The sequence below is a fragment of the Ursus americanus genome, chromosome 7, assembly GCF_024610735.1.
Source record: "Ursus americanus isolate L20-20 chromosome 7, mUrsAme1.1.p, whole genome shotgun sequence".
NCBI classification, from domain to species: domain Eukaryota; kingdom Metazoa; phylum Chordata; class Mammalia; order Carnivora; family Ursidae; genus Ursus; species Ursus americanus.
The window spans coordinates 35,718,966-35,730,788 of NC_142133.1; the positions used below are offsets into that span (position 1 = coordinate 35,718,966).

The 11,823-nt window shown below is 43.0% G+C and overlaps 1 pseudogene; it reads left to right on the forward strand.

The window, feature by feature from the left end:
• The first annotated feature begins 5,794 nt into the window (after positions 1 to 5,794).
• LOC123786167 (U5 spliceosomal RNA) lies at positions 5,795 to 5,886 on the forward strand (annotated as a pseudogene).
• Positions 5,887 to 11,823: the final 5,937 nt, after the last annotated feature.

An 11,823-nucleotide genomic window follows, 5' to 3' on the forward strand; every position in this document is an offset into this window, starting at 1 on the left:
ATTTTGGTTTTGATTTGCATTTCCCTTATGATTTTCATTTCATTCACTGAGCATCTTTTCTTGTGCTTATTTGGTCATTTGAATATCTTCTTTGGAGAAATGTCTATTCAAATATGCCCATTTTAAATATTGGGTTATTTTTCTTTTTATTGTTGATTTGTAAGAGTTCTTTATATATTCTGTATACTAGATTCTTATCTGAGAGATGATTGCAAATATTTTCTCCCATTCTGTGGGCTGTCTCTTAATTTTTCTTTTCTTTTTTTTTTTTTTTTTTTTGTCTCTTCACTTTCTTGATGGTTTCCTTTGAACCACAAAAGTTTCTAATGCCGGTGAAGTCTAGTTCATCTATTTTGTCTTTGGTTGTTGAGCTTCTGGTGTGATAGCTAAGAAACCACTGCTTAATCTAAGGTCATGAAGAGTTATGCTAATGTGTTCTTCTTATAGTTCCAGCTCTTACATTATAAAATTCAAAACATAAGGATAAATCTTAATGACCTGGATTTAGGTCTTTGATCCATTTCGAGTTAATTTTTATATTTGGTCTAAGTAGAGGTCCAAATTAACTGTACTGCATATGGATGGCCAGTTGTCCCAGCATGGTTTGTTGAAAAACCTATTCTTCCACTATATCCTATTTTTTTCATTATTTCCTATTTTTTAACTTAATAAATCATGAACATTTTTACTACAATAAACACTATTTCATAGTAGCATTTTTTATTAGCCATATGTACTCCATTACACTGATGTAATTTTTTTAACCAATCTCCTATCTAGACATTTAAGTTGTTTTTACATTTTCTGTTTTAAATAATACAGCAGTGACTATACTTACAACAATATCTTGAGATACGTCTCTGATTATTTTTCAGGAAATATTCAAAAAAGGAAAGGCTGATTTTTTTTTTTTTTATACTTCTCACTTCAGTAACTCTCATCACCCAGAGGTGAAGACCCTTTGCTCTTCTTTGCTCCTGCTTTTGTTGGTCCTTCAAGATAATCACAAATCCTTATCAGTGTTCCTTAGGCACACGATGCGTACAAGGGGTCTTACTGAACCTGGGAGGATCTGTTTACGGGAAAGACCTGATATGCTAATTTGCGTGTTCGACGAGTTCCGCTAAACATAGCCTAAGGGGCAATGCCTACATCTCTCAGATCACAAGGTGGCTGTTTGGGCTAGGAAAGTTTCGGGAAGGCAACTCCCCGTGGACTGCAATGGCAGAGTGGTCACGCAGGCTTCGGCCTTCCGAAGGCCTACGCCCCTCTCCGAAAACTTCTCTGCCCTCTGCGGCCTCCATATTATGTTTTAGCAAGCCAGGTATTATGGCTGATTTCATGCCCTACATTAACCCCAACAATGTTGAAACTTTTTTTTCATGATTTTTGTAATTTATATTTTTCTTGTATAAATTGCCTCAGTATCTCCTTTGCCCATTTTCTTCCTGAGATGGGCATCTTTTATCTTAATGATTGTAAGAGCACTCTTTATATTGAGGATATTAGCCCTTCGTCAGGAACATTGAAAATATTCTTGATGTGCAATAGCTTTTAAAATTATTATTTTTATATAAAAATACTGTCTATTTTTTTGAGTAAACTCTACCCCCAATGTGGGGCCGAAAGCCAGGACCCTAAGGCATGTCCTACCGACTCAGCCAGCCAGGCACCCCCTCCCCAGCATCAGTATTTTTACTGGTTTTATCCTTTCCTTTTGCCCAATGCAAAGTCAAATAAATTGTCCTCTCATTTCCTACCAGTAGTGTGTGAATGTGCTCGTTTGGCCCAGGAAGACATCAGGATGTGCCTGATTAGCATTTTTATAGTATTAATAAAATCTTCCTATTTTTATTCTATTGATTATTAGAGTATTATACAATGAGAGTGAAATCACATGTGAGTCAGAACGAAGATGATCTTTGATGTCACAGTCCCAGGACAGTTCCCAACCAAATGTCCTTGGGAGAAAACTGCCAACCCAGAACAAGGTGACAATGGTAGGCTTTATCGTTTGTGTGACATGAGGTGGGTCTCACCTGCTTAGAAGGCTGGAGACTTGTGAGTCTTCTGTTCCCCACATGAGCCAACTCGTGTGGGTGGGCCTCCTGGCCTCATGCCAACATTGTGGTGCCCAGCAGGGGGCTGTCTCATCGTATCCTGAGGAGGGGCCAGTTTATACCCAAAATTTTAGCAAGGGATTTGCTTATCCAAGAAGTTAAAGCTTTTTTAGAGGACAATAGCCTAAGCACTCATGACCCATTTCTTAGGAAGAGACATTTTAAAATAAGAAAAGGAAACTAGAACTAAACAGTCTGACAGGATATTCTAGCTAACCACAAATTTACAGAATTATAGTTTAGCTACAGAGATCTTTCGCAACTTTTCTCAGATCTCCCCAGTAAGTACTACCTTTAATAACTTGACTGCTCTCTGAAAAAACTAATCAGAAACCATTACAAGGTAGATTTTGTGTCCAAGGTGACTAGGCCCCATTAGCTGGAATTTTCTCAATATTGTTTCCCACATTCTTTACCACACTAGAGATTTTTCTTTGCCAGTTTGGCAGGTGAAAAAAAAAAAAAAGGCACAGCACTGTGTTAATTTTCATTCCTTAGATTACTGGTGAGTATAATAAAAATCTTATGTTTCTCAGCTGTTTGCATTTCTCCTTTGGTGAGTAACCTATTAACATCTTTTTCACTCTTTTCTATTGGTTGTCTTCATATTTTGCTTATTGATTGAAGACCTCATTATATAGCAAGATATTAACTCTTCATCAGATATACTGCTTTTTTTTTCTTAATTTGCCAGTTTCTTCTTTTCTTTTCTTTCTTTCTTTTTTTTTTTTTTTTTGAAGTAGGCTCCACACCCAGCGTGGAGCCCAACATGGAGCCCAATGTGGGGCTTGAACTCACCACCCTGAGATCAAGACCCAAGCTGAGATCAAGAGGCAGACATTCAACTAACTGAGCCACGCAGGTGCCTTGCCAGTTTCCTTTTAACTTCTGCTCTACAGAAGTTCCTAATGATTAAGTAGCTAAACCTATCAATCTTTAACTTTGTGGTTTCTGTCTTTAAGCGTCACGCTTGGGAAGTCCTTCCCTCACCACAATAATTACTTTTTAAAATTGTTCTTTCTTCTAGTATTTTATGTTTTCATTTTTTACATTTAAATCTAATCCATCTGAAATTTATTTTGGTATATATGATAGGAAAAGCTAATGATTTTTCCCTGCAATTGCTAGCTAGTTGTCCCAATGATATTTATTAAATAATCCAGGAATGGCAAATATGTAGTCTGAGTGTAGTCTCCCCCTCCCGGGCCCCTGGAAGACATTTCTAATCAAACACAGAACTCCTCGAAAAGCCTAGATGAGGCCTCACAGCCCTCCTAGAACTTCAGGCAGCCACCTCCAACCTGTGAGATGTGGCATCAACATGAAACTTCTTGTCATTCCTTAGACGAATCCATCCTTTTCCCCATTGATGCAAAAGGCCTTTATTAGATAATATATTCTGTTTTATTCTATACTTTCCTTTCCGTTTTATCGATGGGCCTGTCTTTTCCTGTGCTAGCTCCACCCCGCTGGTACTGCATCTATGGACTAAACCGTAACAACTGGTAACACAAGCCTTAGCCCTTTTGCAACATTTTCTTGATGATTTTCTCTCCTCTAAACTTCTAACTAGGGACACCTGGGTGGCTCAGTCAGTTAAGTGTCTGCCTTCGGCTTGGGTCATGATTCCAGGGTCCTGGGATGGAGTCCCACATCGAGCTCCTTGCTCGGTGGGGAGCCTGCCTCCCTCCTGCCCCTCCCCCTGTTTGTGCTCTCTCTCTCTGATAAATAAATAAAATCTTTTTAAAAATAAACTTCTGACTAAATTTATTGCACCAAAGAACATCCAAAATAAGTTAATTTAGATTCATATTAGATTTTCCAATCTAGATACATAGTATTTCTTTCCATTTGTAAAGATTCCCTTTATGTCTCAGAATGGTTTAATTTTGAGAGGTCATACACATTGCTGGTGAAGTTTATTCCTAGAGATTTTGTATTTGTGGTGGCTATTCTAAGTGGGATTTTTTAAATATAATATCTAAATATATATATTTAAATATCTAACTTATTATAGAATATAAACTTCATGAGAGCAAAGACCACACATCTTTTGTTCATAACTGTAGCCCTAGAGCTTAAGAAACATTGTAGGCTCTCAATAAAAGTTTTTAAATGAAGGAATAATGGCATAAAGCAATGCCACTTCTTAGTGTGTCACTAATTTGTAACAGGCAACCCTGCAAAATTCTTTTATTAATTGTATTAAAAGTGATACTCTGGAATTTTCCACATCTGCAAATATTGATAATTGCCGTCATTCCAATATGTATTGCTTTTATTTATTTGTCTCAGAAGACTTACTGAATAGATTTTTTTTTTTAAAGATTTTATTTATTTATGTGACAGGGACAGCCAGCAGAGAGGGAACACAGCAGGGGAGTGGGAGAGGAAGAAGCAGGCTCATAGCGGAGGAGCCCGATGTGGGACTCGATCCCGTAACGCCGGGATCACGCCCTGAGCCGAAGGCAGATGCTTAACGACTGCGCTACCCAGGCGCCCCTGAATAGATTTTTCTATTCAAATTTCTATTGTTCTTTCAGAACAATTCTAAATAACAGTGATAGCAGTGAGCATCTTTTGGTGTTCCTAACTTTTATAGTAATACTTTTAGTGCTTCACTGTTAAGTGTGATGACTATAGGAAGAGCAAATTTGATGCGAAGAATACAGTGGGTTCCATGTTGGACTTGTTCAGAGGGGTATTAGTGTGAAGCTGTCTGACAGACAGCTGGGCATACAAGAAATCTGGGCTAGACACAAAGATTTGAGGGTTAACATCATACAGGCAATAGCTGAAGCCTTGGGTTAGAGAAATTTGCATGGAGAGAAGGCCAAGGATGGAACTGGGGAATGCCAAGCTCAAGGCTGAGCAGAGGAAGAGGAAACCATCAAGGGATGAATGGAAATCAGTAAAGAGAAGAGTAATGGGGAACCAAAGACGGGTTTCAAGGAAGATGAATTGATGAACACAGGCAAAGAGTAAAGAGGGGGAAGATGGAAAACAGGCCAAGAATTTAGCATCTAGGTCACCGATGACCTTAGTGAGTATGAGGTGTGCAAGTGTTGTGATGGGGCTGAAGTTACCTGCAGTGGGTTGAGGGGAGGTGACAAAGTACAAGCTGTCATAAGGACTCCTTCAAGAAGCACAGCAGGGAAGAGAAGCCAAGAGATGAAGTACTAGGGGCGCCTGGGTGGCACAGTCGTTAAGCGTCTGCCTTCGGCTCAGGGCGTGATCCTGGCGTTATGGGACCGAGCCCCACATCAGGCTCCTCCGCTGGGAGCCTGCTTCTTCCTCTCCCACTCCCCCTGCTTGTGCTCTGTCTCTCGCTGGCTGTCTCTCTCTCTCTCTCTGTGTGTCAAATAAATAAATAAAATCTTAAAAAAAAAAAAAAGAGAGATGAGGTACTAAACTGAAAGGGAGACAGAATTGAGGAAGGATTTGGATTTTTGCAGGTAGTAGTGGCACGAAGCTGCTTATAAGAAGAAAAGGAAAAGACAGAAAGACTAAAAGTTTGAGCAACAGGGGGAAAACCTAACCAAGCAAAGCACAAAGGGTGTGGAAGGGATGGGCTCCCATTTAAGACTCTGTTAGTCTTGATCTCTGCTTTCTCTCAAGTAGGTGGGAAGGATGTTAAGATGGGTGCGGATTGGTGTCTCTGGAGAAAATTTCCCATACTCTGGTTTCTCTTCAGATCGCATAAATCTTTCGCCTTTTACTAAAGATTTCCGTGGAGAAAATTTCCCACTTCTGTCCTTTCTCAACCAGACTTGCAGAAGTAGGAGGCTGGAGCCCTGAGAGCAGGGGAGGTGTGGAATCACTGCCCTTGGGCCCAGCTGACTAGGGAGGACTGCAGGGCTGCTAGGCAGAGATTAGGTTTCCGGCTGAATCCGGAAATTATAAATCCACCTGGTCAGAGTAAAGGCCCTGAAAGCGTCTGATTTCATCAGTCCGATTTTTGTCCTGCGCATCAGACATTTTAAAAGCTGCCCCAGTGATTCTAATGGGCAGCCATAGGTGAAAACTGCTGGCCATTTGTGCATCCAGAGGCTGAATCTCCCCCCCGGGTGGGAGGACCAGGAGAGGCTCTGGTGCTCTGGCTCAAGCAGCAGGTTCCCGTGGGGGCTGAGGACATCCCCCCAGTCACAGGAGGACCAATTCCTGCCTTGCTCTGCTCTTCGCTGAGGATCTGAATTTTTCTCCAACCTCCTGCCTTAAGCTCAACCACAGACAGCTTCCCTAACAGACCCAGAGAGCCCTGGAATAGCAGTGGAGGGCCAGGTTCAAGGATATGATAGTAATTATGGCAAACAATACGCTTTTCCGCTTAAGAACCACGCCTTCGGCTTGGTTCCCTGCGTGTGCGTGTGAATGTGCGCGTGCGTGTGTCTGTTCTGGGCTGCCTATTCAACTGCAAAACAAAAGCGGCTCTGAGACTGGAGCGAAGGTTTAACGAGTGACCACGATGACTCATGCTGCTCGGCTGCCAGGGCCACGGGCGCTGCCACCCCCATTGGGGCGGGGCCTGGGTGGGAAGGCTCACAGGTACAGAGGCTCCTGGGAACTTCCCGCCCTGCCTCTGGGCAGAAGGCCTTTTTGTTTTTTTTTTTTGTAAAAATTCAGACAGAAAATGTAACTTTCCTTTTACGGCTACAAACTTCCTCGTGTCAGCAGGCGAGCTGAAGCAAGGATGAGCCCAATGGATCTTGCGAAGGCACAGGGCTGTTCACACAGATTGGGGTTTACTGTAGTAGGCTACAAACCGGGGCCTTTTTCAAAATGGGCTCAGGTTGGAACACCAGGCCTGGGCAGAGCACGGATGCCCCTACGAGCAGGGATCAGGAGACAGGACCAACCCAGAGGAGCACGTTTAATGGAAACTTACAACCTGCCGGTGTGGGGACATGCAGGAAACAACGAACCCCTGATGTCCCAATACGCAGCCACTTGTCACCAGCACGTGGCTGCTGAGCACGTGAGATGTGCGTGGTCTGAATTAAGATGTAAAATACCCCGCCAGATTTCAAAGACTTAGTATGGGGAGAAAAGCATAGAATAGCTCCTTAATAACTTATTAATACTGTCTTACACTGACTACATGTTGAAACAATAATATTCGGATGTACTGAGTTAAGTAAACTGTGTTATTGAAATTGATTTCATCTGTTTCATTTTACTTTTTAAAATACGGCTGCTTGGGGCGCCTGGGTGGCTCAGTCGGTGAAGCATCTGCCTTTTGCTCAGGTCATGATCCCAGGGTCCTGGAATCCAGCCGGCGGCCGGGTTTCCTTCTCAGCAGGGAGCCTGCTTCTGCCTCTGCCTGCTGTTCCCCCTGCTTGTGCTCTCTGTCAAATACGTAAATAAAATCTTAAAAAATAAACAAATGAGTAAATACAATAAAATATGGCTGCTAGAAAATTTGAAATTACATCTGTGGCTTCCATGATGTTTCTCTTGGAGAATGCTACTCTATGCCCATCAACAAACAAACTTTTATTGGACACCTACTTTGCTCAAGGAAGGATGAAGGTACAAAGCCATATATAATAATAATAATAATAATAATAATAATAAATAATAATAATAATAATAATAGCTCCAGGTTTTTACAAGGTTGACTACTTGCCAGGCACTTTGCACTGATTCAGTAACTTGCCCTAGGTAAGAAAGTAAGTCAGCGTCCAGAACCCCCATTATTATTATTATTACTTTTTTTTATATTTTATTTATTTGAGAGAGAGCAAGAGCACGCAAATGGGTAGAGGGACACAGGGAGAAGGAGAGAAAGAATCTCAAGCAGACTCCGCGCTGAGTGCGGAGCCTGACGTGGGGCTCAATCTCACGACCCTAAGATCATGACCCCAGCCAAAATCAAGAGTTGGATGCTTAACCAACTGAGCCACCCAGGCACCCCTAGAACCCGCATTATTAACCAGTTGGCCAAACTGCCTCCCTGGTGGCAAGGACATTGGTGTCTAGTTGGGGTGCACTGCAGATACATGCCCTGACTCAGTAAAGGAGCTGTTACATGGCAGAGGACACCCAAGTTAAAAACCCACCCTCAGGAACATACATTTTAAATGTTTTTTAATGCTATTGAAACACACAGCAATCTGCATTCTCTTTCCCAATTTCTCTTTCTTTCTTTCTTTCTTTCTAAGCCTTTAAGTAATCTTTATCCACTCAGCCAGCCCTTTCCCTTTTTCCCTCCCAACCGTCTTTCTTTTTTTTCTTTTCTTTTTTCTTTCCTTTTCTTCTTTCTTTCTCTCTCTCTTTCTTTCTTTCAAGGGGGGGGGGAGGGGTAGAGGGAGAGAGGGAACCTTAAGTAGGCTCCACGCCCAACTCCGAGCCCTAGGCCAGACTGGATCTCACATGACCTGAGATCAGGAGTCTGACGTTTAAGTGACTGAGGCACCTAGGCGCCCTAACCGCTTTCCCAATTTCTTGTACAAAGATCGCCTAACTTTTGGGGGCATGCTGGTTGGAGTAAGGATGCAACCTCAGGATGTCACTCTCCACCTAGGCTGCCCAGTGCAATCACCTGGGGAGCTTTGAAAAATCCTGATGCCTCACCTATATCCTCAGACATTCTTTTGTAATTGGTCTGGTTGGGGGCTCGCGCTTTGGTATTTTTAAAAGCTGCCCAGGTGCAACCAGGGATGAGAATCACTGGAATGAAAAATTAACTGGTCTAATAGAGACTGAATCCCCCAGCCTCAGGCTCCCTCATTTGCCCTCTCCCAGTTCATTCTACCTTTCTATCATAACCAGCTGAAGCTGGCCAGTGTTCCAAACTCATGACAAGGGGTTGCCAGAGTGAACAGACCCACTACAAGGAAGGCAGGGGGCCAGGACCATAGAGTTTCGTTTCTTTTTTCTTCCTTTCCTTTCCCTTCCTTTTTCCTTTCCTTTTCTTTCTTTTTCTTTCTTTCCTTCCTTCCTTCCTTTTTTCTTTCTTTCTTTCTTTCTTTCTTTCTTTCCTTTTCTTTTTTCTTTTCTTTTCTTTTCTTTCTTTTTTTGGATTTATTTATTTATTTGAGAAAGTGCATGCATAGGGGGAAGACCAGAGAGAGAGGGAGAGAAGCAGACTCCCGCTGAGGGTGGAGCCTGATTCAGGATTCAGGGCTCAATCCCACAACCCTGAGATTAAAACCTGAGCCAAAATCAAGAGTAAGCTGTTCAACCACTTAACCTACTGAGCCACCCAGGTGACCCAGGGCTATAGAGTTTCTTAAAGGCTGAGAATTTTGGCCTGAGGTCTTTCTGAATTGTTGCATTTTATTGCTACTTTAGGGCACATTCTGTTTTTATTAATCTCTCAAGTTTTATTTATTAATAAACCTATACCCACATACACACATGCTAGTGGATGAAACCAACTGGGGATTGTGGAAAGTATACTGGATTTAAAAGCCAAGAGCACTTGAAATGAGCAGTAAATAAACCATAGAGATTCAATGCACAGTATGGTGAATATAGACAACAATATCGTATTATAATCATCAAACTTACTAAGCGACTAGAACTTAATGATTCCAACCACTAAAAAGGAAGGATAATTACGTATCATGATAGGGGTGCTAATTATTGCTGTAATGGCAATCATATTACAATATATAAATGTATCCAATTAAAATGCTATACACCTTAAATTTACACAATGCTACATATAAAATATTTTTCAATTAAAAAAAGAAAGCCAAGAGCACGTCTCTAGGTCTGGTCTGACACTCTGAGATCTCAGTTTCCCCATCTGTAAAACAGGTGGGTTGGCCTTGACAGACCTAAGGCCCCTTCCAGCACAGACATTCCAGGATTCTCTATTGAGGTCAGACTCTGCCCCAGATTTTGTGTCTGATCCCACAGTCAGAGAACGAGGCTGGTTTGCTTGTCCGTGCAGATCCAGCTCTGCCAGCCACAATGGAGACTTCACCTTCACAGAAATTTCCATCTGCAGTCTCTCGGCAGATTTGCCTATCCTCATCCTCCCCACCCCCATCCGTCCTCATGGAAATCAGCCTGGGAAATCAGATCTTGGAGAAACTTTGATCTCTTTATCTGAAGACACAAAGATAGCATTGCAAAGCCTGCTGCTGGTGTGGAGGTGGCATCGTTAGGAATGCTTCACATTTTTCTAGCAAATTTCATTCCTACTATATTCTCAGAGGAGGGACTTTCCTCCAGCAGGGCTGGGGGGGCGGGGTGGGGGGGGACGGGGGAAGGCGGGACTGGCAATGGAACAAGAGGAAAAACACAACCGGGTGGGAGTCGTCTTTGAAAGGAAATATCAGCAAAGTCTGATATGCAGAGTTTTGAAAAATCCTTCATACTGTACTTAGTCACATAGCCCACCTGGGATGGGGCTATGAACTTGGCTCTGTCACTGTGTAATTTTAAAAAGACCCTTCGTGTTTCCAAGCCATCCAGTGCAACAGGCTTCTGACACAACCCCCAGTCCCATTTCACATCCCTCCAGCCTACCATCTGTCTGCACCGCCGCCCTCGCTGGCTCTGACATGCACACATCTGACCGCCCTAGTCCCCAGTCTAAGATCAGACTCCAGTTCCACTACCACCCCACGGCCTTGGTTACCTGCAGGAAAAAAAATAAAATGCGAACTCTTCTCCATGTCACTTGAAGTCCTTCAACATCTGGCCCCAGGCTACTTTTTTTTTTTTTTTTTTAAGATTTTATGTTTATTCGGGGCGCCTGCGTGGCTCAGTCCTTAAGCGTCTGCCTTCGGCTCAGGGCGTGATCCCAGCGTTCTGGGATCGAGCCCCGCATCAGGCTCCTCCGCTGGGAGCCTGCTTCTTCCTCTCCTACTCCCCCTGCTTGTGTTCCCTCTCTTGCTGGCTGTCTCTCTGTGTCAAATAAATAAATAAAATCTTAAAAAAAAAAAAAAGATTTTATGTTTATTTGACAGAGAGAGAGAGAGAGTGCACAAGCAGGGGGAGCGGCAGACAAAGGGAGAAGCAGGCTCCCGTCGAGCCCAATGCAGGACTCGATCCCAGGACCCTGGGATCATAACCTGAGCCAAAGGCAGACACTTAACCAACTGAGCGGCCCAGGCACCCATACATTTTTAAATCTCATCACCTGCAGACCTGTGTTTCTCTCCTGCCCTCCAGCCCACTGTCCTATAGTACTGTGTGTCATGTCCACTTCTGGACAACCATGAGCCCCACTGGGAAGAATGGTAGCTTGGTCACCCTGGCTGTGTCCGTCCAGCACCCACCCTAGCTCCTGGGACACAGGCTCAGTAAAGATTTGATGCCTGAATGACAAAGAAACGGGCAACCATGTAAATTAAGGCCCTTGGATTGGGTGATTCCTAAATTATCTTCCAGCACTAACTTTTTTTTAAAGATTTTATTTATTCATTTGAGAGGAGAGAGAGAGAGCACAAGCTTGGGGGGGAGGAGCAGAGGGAGAAGCAGACTTCCTGCTGAGCAGGGAGCCAGACCCCAGGACCCCAAGATCATGACCCTAGCCCCAAGGCAGACACCCAACCCAATGAGCCACCCAGGCACTCCCAGCACTAACTTCTGAGGGCTGTTATCCTGCACAGAGCTCAAAACTGCTTAGAACTTGACCCAGTTTGTACTAAGTCACAGTCATACTAACAGTTTCTATTCCAGAAAAATAGAGACAAGCAGTCTGACAAAGGGTTTAAAGTTTTGTGTTTAAAGTTTTTAGTGACGT